We start from the raw sequence: 14709 nt of genomic DNA on the forward strand, positions 1-14709 counted from the left end.
CTTTCCTGGCTGTGGCACTACTGAAAATCTACATCATGTTTGGCACCTGTTCCTGCATGCTTTCTACGTATCTCCCAGAATACAGCTACACAAACGTTGTGGTGAGGAACCATGAGTGCCTTCACAAGTTCATCATGTGAAGTTCATACCTTTTTTGAGGTTCTGTTGCCATTATTCATATAAACTCAGATTCCTATTCATGAGGTGTTATCCAAATACTGTAGTTGTATTTGAATGGTTTCTCTCAGATCTGGTTGTGAGAGAGGTTGGAGTGTGGGTCTCAGAAGGTAAGCCAAAAGGTGATTTTACAGTGTTAGTTGCTTCACAGTAACTGCTTTTGTTCATATTTTCGCTCTGTGACACTCTATGATGATTATACACTGGCTTTCCCCTCTTTAGCTTGGGAATAACACGACAGGCTGCAACATACAGAGTGTGCATACTGACAGTGGCCTTCAGATAACGGCAAATTCACTTTCTACCTTACTTCGCAATTGCTTCTTCATGTGCCATTTTAGAGAGTAAATTAGCCCGAACTTGGAAATTATCTGGGAATATAACTCCTATTAATGTGCAGTTTTCCATGGAATTTATGAAGCATCTCTTCCTTTTATGAATTACTGATTTTGTTGACAAAAACCAATTATCTTGCCAGATATTAAACCTCTGCAGCTGCCAGAGACTCCAGGTGGATATCAGCATGTGCTCAAAGGATCACAGGAATACAAAAATATTTTTCAGCTTGGAAAGTCTACTGAATCACTGGAAGGGGAGAACAGGAACTCACTTTCTGATTCCCATGGAAATACTGACACTGCAGCCTGCGGAGAAAGAACTGGGACTACAGATCTAAATGCATTTAGGTGCCAGACTTTTATTTCTCAGATACTACTGGTGGGCATAACAGTGACAAAACTGTCTGTGGTTGGCATCTTGGTGCCATTGGTTAACATTTCATCCCACTATTTTACTGGACCCTTTGCCTTCATCCTTGCAGTGCTGCTTGTGACCTTACAGCAAATAAAAGGACACTTCTGCTAACTTCATCATCAGGAGGACAATTGCCAGCTGACTTTCAACTCTCTCATCAGCTGTCATCATCCACATTCATTCAATGTTGCTTCATATATACCCACATGAAATTTACCATTGCTCTCTCATGCTTGATAACGCTTCCCTAAGCAGCTTCCAATATATCCACCCCCCTGACAGTTCTGCTAAACACACTCAGTTGAGTCACTTGCATTTCATTGACTGTGTATTGTGGGAGAATTTGAGACTGTATTTGTTACAGCTCAAGAAAATGGAGTCCAGGAATGAACTCTTAGCAGGGATGAGATTAATCTCATCTAATGATGGCCTCCTAAAATCAGGCATGCAGTCAGACCTATTTGTATGAAGTGTCCTGTATCTTCACGGAATCACAGAATCACTAAGGTTGGAAAAGACCTGTAAGATCATCAAGTCCAACCATCAACTAACACCACCATGCCCACTTAACCATGTCCCACAATGCCTTGTCCACCTTGAACACCTCCAGGGATGGTGACTCCAACACCTCCCTGGGCAGCCTGTTCCAGTGCTTCACCACTCTCTCAGTAAAGAAATTTTTCCTAATATCCAGCCTAAACCTCCCCTGGTGCAACTTGAGGCCATTTCCTCTTGTCCTGTTGCTAGTCACTTGGGAGAAGAGACCAACACCCACCTCTCTGCAACCCCCTTTCAGGTAGTTGTAGAGAGCGATGAGGTCTCCCCTCAGCCTCCTCTTCTCCAGACTGAACAACCCCAGCTCCCTCAGCCACTCCTCATAAGACTTGTGCTCCAGACCCCTCACCAGCTTCGTTGCCCTTCTCTGGACACGCTCCAGCACCTCAATGTCCTTCTTGTAGTGAGGGGCCCAAAACTGAACACAGGATTCGAGGTGCGGCCTCACCAGCGCCAAGCACAGGGACACGATCACCTCCCTACTCCTGCTGGCCACACTATTTCTGATACAGGCCAGGATGCCATTGGCCTTCTTGGCCACCTGGGCACACTGCTGGCTCATCTTCAGCCAGCTGTCAACCAACACCCCCAGGTCCTTTTCTGTAGGGCATCTTTCCAGCCACTCTTCCCCAAGCCTGTAGCGTTGCCTGGGGTTGTTGTGACCCAAGGGCAGGACCGGGCACTTGGCCTTGTTGAACCTCATACAATTGGCCTTGGCCCATCGATCCAGCCTGTCCAGATCCCTCTGCAGAACCTTCCTACCCTCAAGCAGATCAACACTCCCACCCAACCTGGTGTCGTCTGCAAACTTGCTGAGGGTGCACTCAATCCCCTCATCCAGATCATCGATAAATATATTAAACAAGACCGGTCCCAAAACTGAGCCCTGGGGGACTCCGCTTGTGACCAGATGCCAACTGGATTTGACTCCATTCACCACGACTCTGTGGGCTCAGCCATCCAGCCAGTTTTTTACCCAGCGAAGAGTGCACCTGTCTAAGCTATGAGCCGCCAGCTTCTCCAGGAGAATACTATGGAAGACAGTGTCGAAGGCTTTACTAGGCTTCACTAGGCAATAGGTGATTTACGTTATCTACCTTCAGTGACAAACCTACCTCTCTCCATGCTCCAGTTCTTCTAATCACATAATGATTTTTCTACAGTAATTTTACTGTGAATATGCGATTACCTCAATTATCTATTAGTATCTACACGTTTTGGTAAAAAACCTACAGTGCTCTGAGTTTTCAAAGTGTTTTTAACTTTGAAAGATACGATTTAAACTCCTTATTCAGTTGTTACCGAAATCCGTAGAAATAAAAAGAAACTGCACACAAAATATCACAGGGTAATGTAAAATGGACATGGTTTATAAAGAAGAAAGTACATCAAGAGACTAAAGGACATGGCTGAAGGAGGGTAAAGGAAGAAAGCAATTTTCCTCCCACTTCTGTCTTTTAAGATTTCAATATTTAATTAAACATGGAGTATAATAACCTGTAATAACCATATCCTGGGCTAATAAAGTCCTTGGCCTTCAGCCACAGAATCTATTAGTCCAGATTATGCATATTATCTTATAAACAAAAGGTACCCTCAAGTTATTATTAGAACCAGGTTCTTGAGTTGTTAATTTCCACTATCGAAAAACTAACAGGAATGTGTTCAGCTAAAGCCAAAAGCAGCAAAGTAAGTCAGAATGAGTAATCTAATTAGGACTTTTCAATATGAAAATGTCCAGGTGGATGTTGTGTTTGTGTACATTGCTTTCAGATGTTCAAATAAGAGAGTCAAGTCTGTTTTCAAAGATATCAGAGAACTTCTATTCCAGTCAAAATGTTGAACTACGAAGTTGTGGTTTGTGCTGGCCCTACTTCTCTGAAAAACATTCAGGTACTTTTGTGTGTTTGGATTGGCACAGTCTTATGGTTTTAGGCTTAGTGTACTGTATTTGGGCTTAGTGTACTGTATTTTGAGCAACCTGATCTCGTGGAAGGTATTCCTTCCCATGGCAGGGTGGTTGGACTTAGACAATCTTTAAGGTTCCTTCCAACCCAAACCGTTCTATGATTCCATGATTCTATGAATGAAACATAATGGACACTTCGACACTCTTTTCTAGTTTATCTGTTTAGTTTGACTGTCTCATAATTTAATATGAGTGTGAAAGCATGATAAAATCCCTTGTCTTAAAGTGAAGTATTTCTTACTACAATGATCAGTCCTCCTCAATGTCTTGGTGAAGGCTGGCATTTTTCCAGTCATATCTGCTGTAGAACAGATGAATTTTGGCTATCCTTTATTCAAGTAACTTGCAATATGTTTTCAAATAATAAATCTGCATTTAATGGCCATTACCTAGGAAGAATATTGACTTATAACAACTTAGTGTCATAAGTACAGAGTGCTGTGAAATTGCTTCTCCTCTGCAGTGCCATTTGTTTCTAGGCTTAAAAATGTAACAAAAGACAAGTAAAAGAGGAATTACCGAAAAATTCAAACATAATTAAAACACATTAGAAAGTAATTTTTTCTTTGATTGTACAACAGGATACAACCTCAGTTCTTTTTGACCCAAGGTTAATACTGTTAACCAGTAGTCCCAGGCATGGCAAGATGTATGTTGATTCCTTTCCAAATATCAATGTGAGAACTCTGCAAATCTCACTGGGTACCTACACTCATCGTTATCTCCCTTTTACTCAAATATCATTTACACAATTTGCATCTTGACTCTTAAGAACAGGATGATAGTGGGGCTGTGTGATTTTAAGTTTCTTTTAAATGTTTAAATGTTTGAGATTGAAGCTGTACAGAATATTCATTCACTTCACACATGATACAGCACAGTATAACTGGGGAAAAAGCAAATTCTTAAAGGCACAAAAACCCCATTAAATTCTGTAAATAGTGCTTTGGTTGAACAAACAATGAATATTTAAGAAAAATCCCTTAGCTACAGTATTTAAATACAGTAAATGAAGACTCTGTTCCACGGAGGCTCCTGTTGCCAACATTAAAGTGATTTTGGATGTAACCTTCCAGGCATATGAAAGGGGAACATCCCTCAGCCCAGACTTACCTTAATGTGAACACTTACACATGATATCCTTTGTCTTAGTTTTCAAAAGTTTTCCATGTACAATCACCTGCATTATCCATAATTCTTTCCTGAACTGATATCTGCCTTCTGAGGCTGTAGGAGCTGTCCCAGATTTTGCACTCTGTTGTGGCAATATCACCAGCTACTCTCAGGGTTACTCAAAGATTGCTTGCTAAATATTGAATATAAAAAGTAAATGTAGCATAAGTAATTTAAATCACTTCTTGCAGTCAAAGGCAGTAAGCTCTACAGATCATTTTTTACTGTTTTCAATAGTAGAAAGAAACACAGAAAAATATCTCCTTATTTCTCAGTTCTGGATGCTCACATTGTCTCATGTATTGAACTAAATATCTCCTTTGCCTATCATTTTTAAGCAAATAAAGTGTATTTTGTTCCTACAAGATTCCCATCTTCCTTCACTGTTGCATACAACATGTTGATGTATCTCTTCTACCATCTGTTCTTTTGTTATTTCTCTCTTCCTTTTCTTGCCAAACTGATGGAGGACCAAAATCTTTTTATGTTGACAATTTGGAATACTTTTTTTAGGGTAATTTTACAGCTTATGCAAAGAAGGGACTAAACTGCCTGTCCAAAAATTACGGATAGACCAGTAGATACCGTGCAAGCTTTGTGTACAAGTCCATCAATGATCCCTGTAGCATTCTGTTATATCCCTGACTTTTGGGTTCATGAACCATATATACCTGTCAGTAGATGTTAAGTTTAGACTTAAAACATCTCTTGCAGGCAGTTCATAAATCACTGATTGCTAGAAATAATGTATAATATAAAAAGGGAAGGATCTTTCTCTGACATGCTCTCTTAAATATCCTCTTCAGAATTTATTGCAGGCTGGTTGCTGTTGGCCACACCTGTATGGCAGGTGTTAACTTCCTAGCAGGCCTTTTCAGCTTTTACAGAATACACTAAACTGTGGGTTAGTTTCATGTACAAAGCCAGCCTACTGGCAAAGGTGAAACTAGAAAGTTTATCTTCTGCCATGATGTAACCTAAATCTATATTCTTATTTCCATCAATTTGCAATGTTATTTACTGAGTGAAATCATTGCTTCCTACAGCACCAAGCATTTATTCTGCGCAAGTGTTGTTTTGTGTTTGCCTGTGCAAGAATAATTTAACAAATCTCTTCTGAATCCCTCAAGAAGAAACTGCTTGGTTCAGATTCAGAAAGGGCTGTAGGCAGTGCAAATTCCATTCCCAGAGTCAAGTTGCTTAATTGCAGATGCTGCAGGGCTCACCTTGGCCATGCTTACATCTGTTTGTGTGCATTCCACACTGGCATATTTTGTACTAGCACGATTCTCTTAAATGTGTGAGAACCTGACAGGTAAGACTTCTGCACTGGGCCACAGTTCAAAGAGACTTTTTGATGCACACCTGTGTACAAAATGACATGATGGATGCACCCCTCCTTGTGTGGTAGCGGAGAGCTGAGCTGTAGCATCAAGCTACCACACTTCTTAGCTCAAGGACCCTTTGTATTTGGTACAGTTAATTGGTGGGTCCCAGGTCTGGCAGCAGCCTTGCATGAGCATCTGCGAATCCTACCTCACCTGGTGTGATCTGCTGATCCCCTGGTATGCGACGATGCTCTCTGCCGTGCCTGCACACTGTAGCAGGAGAATATCATCCAAGGAGTGGCATCTCTGCTGGTGCAACAAAGCCTTTTCACAAATGATTTTTTTCAAGGCAAGGGTGAAAGTGCATCTTAAGATGCACCCAGATTCTTAATTTCATTTTGCTTGTGATTGTGAGATACTTCCAAGTAAAAACTGGATTGAAATAGAATATGGAAGAACCTCAAGCAGTAGAATTTTGCTATGAGTAATCTAAAGTGAAGCTCTGACTTCCATTTGAAATTAGCTTTCTGGGAAAGCAGTGGTTGTGGAAGCTTATTTTTATGTGGTCACATTGGTGATTATTTTTTTTGTTGCCTTCCAAAAGCGGGTTATGTTTAGTCTAGGTTTAGAAATAATAGATGTAATATGTCCTAAGTATCACTGAGCTTAAGTGGGTAAACCTGACTGTAGTAGTTACTACGGAACCTGAGGGATGTCTCCATAATATAAAGATAATGTATTTATGGAAGCTGAGGTTATACACTCTTAAAGAATATTTTGAGATCTATCCACTAGAAGATCCTGCAAAATATTACTTAAGTAGGCTGACCCTCCATGGAGTGGTTGGTGTTCCCTGGAGATGTAATGGCTACGACTAATCTGTAAGATGACTGAGAAAATTAAGTATTGATTTAAGGGTAGGTCTGATGTTGCACAGTGTTATTAAATTCAGTTCAGTGGTGTTAATTCTATGTTTCACACTTTCTCAGAAGATTACACCATTATTTTAGTTTCCCCAGCAACATGATCCTTGGATTCTTTTCACTCAGAAAATCTTGTGAAAAAATATGAGTAAATAGAACATACACACGTCTGTATGAAAAAAAAGTTTTTCTTTTAACACTGGTCATGCTAGGACTCATCTTTGCTTTGATTTTCTCATATCAGATTCACACTATAATTCCTGACTTATGTCAGGAATGTCAAAGGTTACTCTCAATCTTCCTTTACAGTTTTACTCTGTTCGTAGGCTCTTGTAGAGTTACATTGAACAGGAATTATACTTCTAAAACCATAAAGGTTTTAGTAGTATCTCTATATTTAAAAGCTGTGGTCAAGTCTGCTTCCTGGCCTGAAACCTCTGACAGTTCACAGAATCACAGAATCACACAGAATCATTAAGACTGGAAAAGACCTGTGAGGTCATCAAGTCCAACCACCAACCCAACACCACCATGCCCACTAAACCACGTCCCGCAATGCCACGTCCACACAGAATCACAGAATCACTAAGGTTGGAAAAGACCTGTAAGATCATCAAGTCCAACCTAAAAAAAAAAAAACAACCAAAAACCCACAAAAAACAAACCACAACACACCAAAAACCAACCCACCCAACACCACACAGCACCATGCCCATCAAGCCACATCCCACAATGCCACATCCACACGCTCCTTGAATACCTCCAGGGAGGGTGACTCTACCACCTCCCTGGGCAGCCTGTTCCAATGTTTCACCACTCTCTCAGTAAAGAACTTTTTCCTAATATCCAGCCTGAACCTCCCCTGGCGCAACTTGAGGCCATTTCCTCTTGTCCTGTCACTAGTCACTTGGGAGAAGAGACCAACACCCACCTCTCTGCAACCCCCTTTCAGGTAGTTGTAGAGAGCGATGAGGTCTCCCCTCAGCCTCCTCTTCTCCAGACTGAACAACCCCAGTTCCCTCAGCCGCTCCTCATAAGACTTGTGCTCCAGACCCCTCACCAGCTTCGTCGCCCTTCTCTGGACACGCTCCAGCACCTCAATGTCCTTCTTGTAGTGAGGGGCCCAAAACTGAACACAGGATTCGAGGTGCAGCCTCACCAGAGCCGAGTACAGAGGCACAATCACCTCCCTACTCCTGCTGGCCACACTATTTCTGATACAGGCCAGGATGCCGTTGACCTTCTTGGCCACCTGGGCACACTGCTGGCTCATAGTCAGCCGGCTGTCAACCAACACCCCCAGGTCCTTTTCTATGGGGCATCTTTCCAGCCACTCTTCCCCAAGCCTGTAGCGTTGCCTGGGGTTGTTGTGGCCAAAGTGTAGAACCCGGCACTTGGCCTTATTGAACTTCATCCAGTTGGCCTCAGCCCATCGATCCAGCCTGTCCAGATCCCTCTGCAGAGCCTTCCTACCCTCAAGCAGATCAACACTCCCTCCCAACTTGGTGTCGTCTGCAAACTTGCTTCAAACTTCACGTTCCTTGAGCACCAATTACACAGGTGTTCAGCTATTACATGCTGTCACACATTAATGGCAAATCATGGTTTGATTTTGCATCTGCTTGTGCTGCATGTCCTTTCAATGTGGCATGTGTAAGAGAGGGCCTGTGGGCCTTGCACCCTTGCTGAAGTCAGGCCCAAATGCCATGAATGAGCCAATTCAGTTTTACAGTTATCCCGGTGTAAGTCAAACTAACTAGATCGTAAATAATACTTTAGCTGACTGCCTTTAATATTTGCCAGTGTGACTGAGTGACTGGTAGCCCAAAGAACAGCACTCATTTATGGCGCCGCTGGTGGCCTCCGCTTCAGCAGCCATCTCTCCAGAAAAGGGGGTAAAGTGAAGGCCCGGAGGCAGAGCTCTGCCTTCTTTCCCTGGCTGTGCCCAGGCTGCTGGAGGGCGGTGAGGTGAGGATCATTCCCACGCCAGGCTGCTCTGCCGGCTTTCCATCAGACTGCTCAGAAAGCTATCCTACCGCTGGTGCAGGCAGCTGCTCTCTACCTGCATTGCACTTGGGTGCAGGAGTCCTTTGGGTTTAGTATGACTCTCCTGTGACCCTAAAGCGCAATAATTATTTGGCCTGCTTTCTCCAGTTCAAAGGAGCTGAAGTGACATGAGGGCTGAACTGCAACAGCATGAAACCAAGGATGGATTTTGTCTGCCCTGGGACGTGGCGTGAGGTTCTTGAGGGTGCAAAGCCGGCTGGGGTAGTGACGGAAGGCTGCATTGAATAGAAGGTGGCAAAACCAATGTATGTCATCTACACATCTACATTGTGTGGTCCTGGGAGAAAAGGATCCCTTAAACTGTGCCTGGGCATTGTCTTGAAGGCAGTGGTTGCCCAGTGTCCCAAAGCAGAGCCAGGGCGAGAGGGAGCCACTGATGGTCCCAAGCTCAGTGCTTGAACACACTTCCTGGAAGAGCAGATGTGCTCCCTTTCCTAGCAGCAGGCCAGGCAGTTAACTTAGATGCTCCCGTAGACATTTTTTTCCTTCTCATATAGAAACAGAAAAAAAAATCTTTATTGTGAGGAAGACCCTGGAATTATCTCAGGTTTCCAATACTATGTCTATATTGCTTCCACCAGTGTGGCAAGATTTATATGTTTCTGTAATTCCAAAAGGCAATATAAATTCTGAAAATAGATTTCCCAGTCTCTGAAACCAATTGTTACCTTGGAAGCGGAGACAACCTTGAATAAAATATGAGTGAGGTACAGAGCGAAGCAGAGAGGGTGAACTTCATCCTGCAATTCTGCCTTCTGCTGCTGTGTGACCTACCGAGATAAGAGTGGGGTGAGAAAAAAAATTGCACTGTTCATGCTAAATTAGTCCCAAGATGCTTCTGCGCAAAGATTTCTGACTGAACCACATGTTTTGGTAGTGATTAGGTAGTGTTTTGTTTTGACTAATTTTATGTATACTGGGAGCTGAAGTGAGACCATATGTTTTATGTGTTGTAATAACCTTCTCTTAAAATCTAAAGAGTTGGTGTTGGATTAAACCACTCTGCTTAAGGAGAGAGATAAATATTTAAGAGAGAGATATTTTAAAAGAGACAGACAAATTAAACTAGCAACCATTAGGAAAACTTTTACAATGTTAAGAGACCCAACTGAACATGTCAGCTGATCTTTTAAATATGGAATGTTAATAAGTCCATATTATTATTATGAGTACATGTTATTATGAGGATATCTTGGTATAAAGAATCCAGTCATATAAGCAAATGTATTTTTAAAAACTATCAGAAACTGCTAGGAAGATAGATTCTCTGTAATAAATCTTCAACACAGTATTCATGCATTTGTCACCCTTTTTAAAACACTGCTCTCCCTTCACAGCCCTCTGGATTCCTGGTCATCAGTATTTGACATTTTCACAGGGTTCCTTCAGAATACACGAGAAACACATCTTTTCTTAAAGGTTTTGTGTTCCACCATGAATTTCCTTTCACCTGGTGCAAGTAAATTTGTACTTTTTTCACCTGGCCTCATCTGTGTCTGTCATTGGCTTGGCAGAGCAGTGGGCTTAACATCCTAGCTCAGCCGTAGTACACTGTAGTTCATGTACCCGAGAGCCATCAGCATGTCCAGACATGCAGAGCTGTCGTAAATCTTATTCCTAGCCTGCCCGCCCTTCCTAGGGCAGCTCCTTAGTTCAGCCTCTTCAGCTTATTTCTATGATATTGAAATGTTCACATATCACCTTTCTATAGGAAAAACCCAACCCCAAATGTAGGTAAATTGCTGGTGATAAATAGTGTGGCAGAATTCAGGCTATAAGGAAACTCCAGAGAACTAGGTCTCCAGGGTGGATGCCTGCTGGGTACCTAGTTTTCATCATTTACATACACAAATTTTCTTACATTTCCCAATATCTGTATGCTTCTTGTTGGTTGACATGACAAAGACAAAAACAGGGAAAAGGGAAGACTTTAATTAGTAAGTTTACTAATAACTCAATAGTTTTTGAGGCTGGGCTTTCTATTTGGAAGGGTTGGAGGCAGACTGGAATAGAAAGGGCTCGACTCTGCTGTCCCCAGATGGATGTCTAGTGCTAGAGCCAGGACAACATAGGCTATCTATCATATCTATGTGGTGCTGGTAGATGTGACAGGTAAGACCCAAGGAAGACCTGTGTCCTCTTGGAGATACAGCTGCAGACCAGGTGGCATATCCTGGAGTATCTCAAAAGGTGCTGTGTTTGGGCAGCTAAAACAGCCCTCAACAGTACAGGATTCCTCAGACTATTTTCTCCTCTCATCCTTGACTGGGAAGCAGCACTAATGAGACCAAGGCTGCTACTTCTTTTCTCTCTCTCTCTCTTACTAATGGAGCAGTAATGCACTAATGGCAGTTTTAGTCCTGCAGTAATTATTACTCTGACCTGATGCACAAGCTTATTGAGTGGAGTCAACTAGTAATGATTTTCAGTCACAAGTGATTTGAATGATTTTGAACCAGTGACCTAGCTGTTGAGGTGAAAGCTGCTATAATTATTCCTCTGAGCAATTTTATTTCCCCCAAATTAGTTTGTTTTACTAGTTTTCACAGAGTTTCATAAAAGAAACAAGAGTTGTATGTTTGAAGGCAAGTCTAAATTGATAGTTATTTAATATCTCCACCTGTGTCTACACATGAAATGGAGATGCTTGAGCTAATGGAGATCTGAGGCAGTGAATCCACCTACTGCAGCACTACATGCAGTTGAATACGTCCCACTTACTGACATGCTAGTGAATGTGTGTCCAGATCCACTTTGTTAAAGGCTGCAAGGAGTTCAGTTGCAATGCTGCCACTTATTGTTGCAGGTCTTCGCTAGCACAGGTATCTCTTCACTATGCTCTATTTCACCGTGTAGATGCATTGGCTGTAATTTGTCCCGTGGATTCTATATATAGGATATAGGATTCTAGATATAGGAAATAGGATATAGGATTCTATGTCATGAGTCCTGCCCTACTTTTGAACCCATTTATTTTATTAATGTATCAGGTTCTGCTGCACAAGATGCAGATTTCTCACGTTGCCTGAAACCAGCTCTGACAGCCTGGTGTCACCTCATGTTTGGCCAGTTTGGATTGACAAGTTATTTGTCAGCCTGACAGTGGCCATGGTCTGTGTGTGTGTGTGGGTGTGTGTGTGTTTTCAGGGATTTCTGTGATGCTGTTGTTCAAACTCCTCCTGTGAGGAGCAGGGAGTTAGACTCGATGGTCCTTATGAGTCCATTCCAACTTGAGATATTCTATAAAACACTAATTACTGCAAACGTGAACTTCCCCTAAGCTCCCTGTTTTTCAAAGACGGGAAAGACTGAAATTCCAAAAATGCAGGATTCATTCTTCTAGACAAGTTTAGGCAATATATTAACTTCCACAAAATTTTTTTTCCCTTGCCCGTCAACACCTCATAAACCAGAGGATACCATACATGAACACTCCTGCAGAAAGCACTGGCAAAGGGGTACAGGTTGAAAATTTTGTAGACATTAGGAATTTACATGAACGGATAGACATTGTTCTTTCCCAGTGACAACCAACCAGCTTCCATCAGCATTACCTTGCATTTGGAAGGTATAGCTTCTTTCTGGCTTAGAAAATTCTTTTTGACTTATCCTTTCTGGCTTGTGAAGCTGTACAACTGTTTTGTAATACATTGCCCTGTCTTCCAGAGGAGTTTTTTGTAGTTTGTTGTAATTAGGTTTTAAATCATTAGGGTCAGGAACTGTCAATGTTCATAGAGTTTTTAACTTCTGGTAAGTCATAAAAGTTTTGCAGGTAAAGCATTGACATCTCAAATGTAGATTCAAATGTGATTTTCTTTTTGGTTAGTTGGAGAGGGTCTGAAATGATACTTCATTGTATTGCTTTCGTTTTTATACATTTCAGTAATATCTTTTGGTATAGCTTTGGCTTTTCATTTTTTTACAGTTGGGTGAGCAGACTGATGCATTTAACAAAAAGTGAACTTTAGCCACTTACCAACACAAACAATGAGGGTGTTAATGAGGCCAGATCTGCCTACAATAGAACAATGGAAGCCCAACAATGCTATGCAAACAAAGCCAAGCCAGTGAACTAGTTTTGTAGTTTACTGAAGAAATCACTGAATCAGACAAATAAAACGGTGTGTGAAACAGAAATTGGAGACCAGGATTCCTCCACTGGGGCTGAGAATCATGCTCCCTTTTTCACTCTCCTTGTCCTGCTAAATTTGAGGTTTTTTTCTACACACTGGAACACCTTCAGTGGTAGAAATGAGGAACTTTTACTACATATTTCCTCAGCTCAAAGTAATCTGTAGTACTTTGGATAGAGCCTGAGGGACAAGACATATGGAGTTCCTCTATTAAAGAGGAGGATGGATGTAAGCCTGTGCATTTCATATGATAAATGAGTGCCAAGAAAAGGCAAGTTTGAAAAATCACAGAATCACAGAATCATTAAGGTTGGAACAGACCTGTAAGATCACCAGACCCAACCATCATCCCAACACCACCATGCCCACTAAACCATGTCTCACAATGCCACGTCCACACGTTCCTTGAACACCTCCAGTGAGGGTGACTCCACCACCTGCCTGGGCAGCCTGTCCCAGTGCTTCACCACTCTCTCAGTAAAGAAATTTTTCCTAATATCCAGCCTAAACCTCCCCTGCCGCAACTTGAGGCCATTTCATCTTGTCCTGTCGCTAGTCACTTGGGAGAAGAGACCAACACCCACCTCTCTGCAACCTCCTTTCAGGTAGTTGTAGAGAGCGATGAGGTCTCCCCTCAGGCTCCTCCTCTCCAGACTGAACAACCCCAGTTCCCTCAGCCACTCCTCATAAGACTTGTGCTCCAGACCCCTCACCAGCTTCATCGCCCTTCTCTGGACACGCTCCAGCACCTCAATGTCCTTCTTGTAGTGAGGGGCCCAAAACTGAACACAGGATTTGAGGTGCAGCCTCACCAGCGCCGAGTACAGGGGCACAATCACCTCCCTACTCCTGCTGGCCACAGTATTTCTGATACAGGCCAGGATGTCATTGGCCTTCTTGGCCACCTGGGCACACTGCTGGCTCATATTCAGCCGGCTGTCAATCAACACCCCCAGGTCCTTTTCTGTGGGGCATCTTTCCAGCCACTCTTCCCCAAGCCTGTAGCGTTGCCTGGGGTTGTTTTGACCCAAGGGCAGGACCTGGCACTTGGCCTTGTTGAACCTCATACAATTGGCCTTGGCCCATCGATCCAGCCTGTCCAGATCCCTCTGCAGAGCCTTCCTAGCTTCAAGCAGATAATGCCATAGACTAACTTTGTTTCACTTTTTATCTTATCTTAATTTTTTTTATTATTGTATTGGACTAAAAAGATGCCTTTCATTCAATCTGCTGCCTCTTGGTACTGCCCTTGGTGTCTTTTCAAACAGAACAACTGAATTTACATAGGTACCTGTTCACGTATAGCACTCTAAGAATGGTGTTCCTGGACATCATCTTTGTATAGGACGCTGTTGTCTTCTGTATTACCCCAACTCTTAGAAATCTCGTGTCTTAGATAATTCAACAAGCATCACCAGATTTTTGCTGCGAGGACCATGCACTTGTGTTGGGCAATTGAAACAAGTAACTCATTGAAAGATTACATATAGAAATTGCTACCTACAGAGGATCCATTCAAAATGTGTACGTTTTTAGGATTCTGTTTGAACATCATGTTGTGAAGGACTCTTGACATGTATTCACATTAATTTCCAGGATGAGGAATGGTCTGAAGTGAAAAACATCAAATG

The sequence above is a fragment of the Gavia stellata genome, chromosome 1 (genome assembly GCF_030936135.1).
Source record: "Gavia stellata isolate bGavSte3 chromosome 1, bGavSte3.hap2, whole genome shotgun sequence".
Taxonomy (NCBI): domain Eukaryota; kingdom Metazoa; phylum Chordata; class Aves; order Gaviiformes; family Gaviidae; genus Gavia; species Gavia stellata.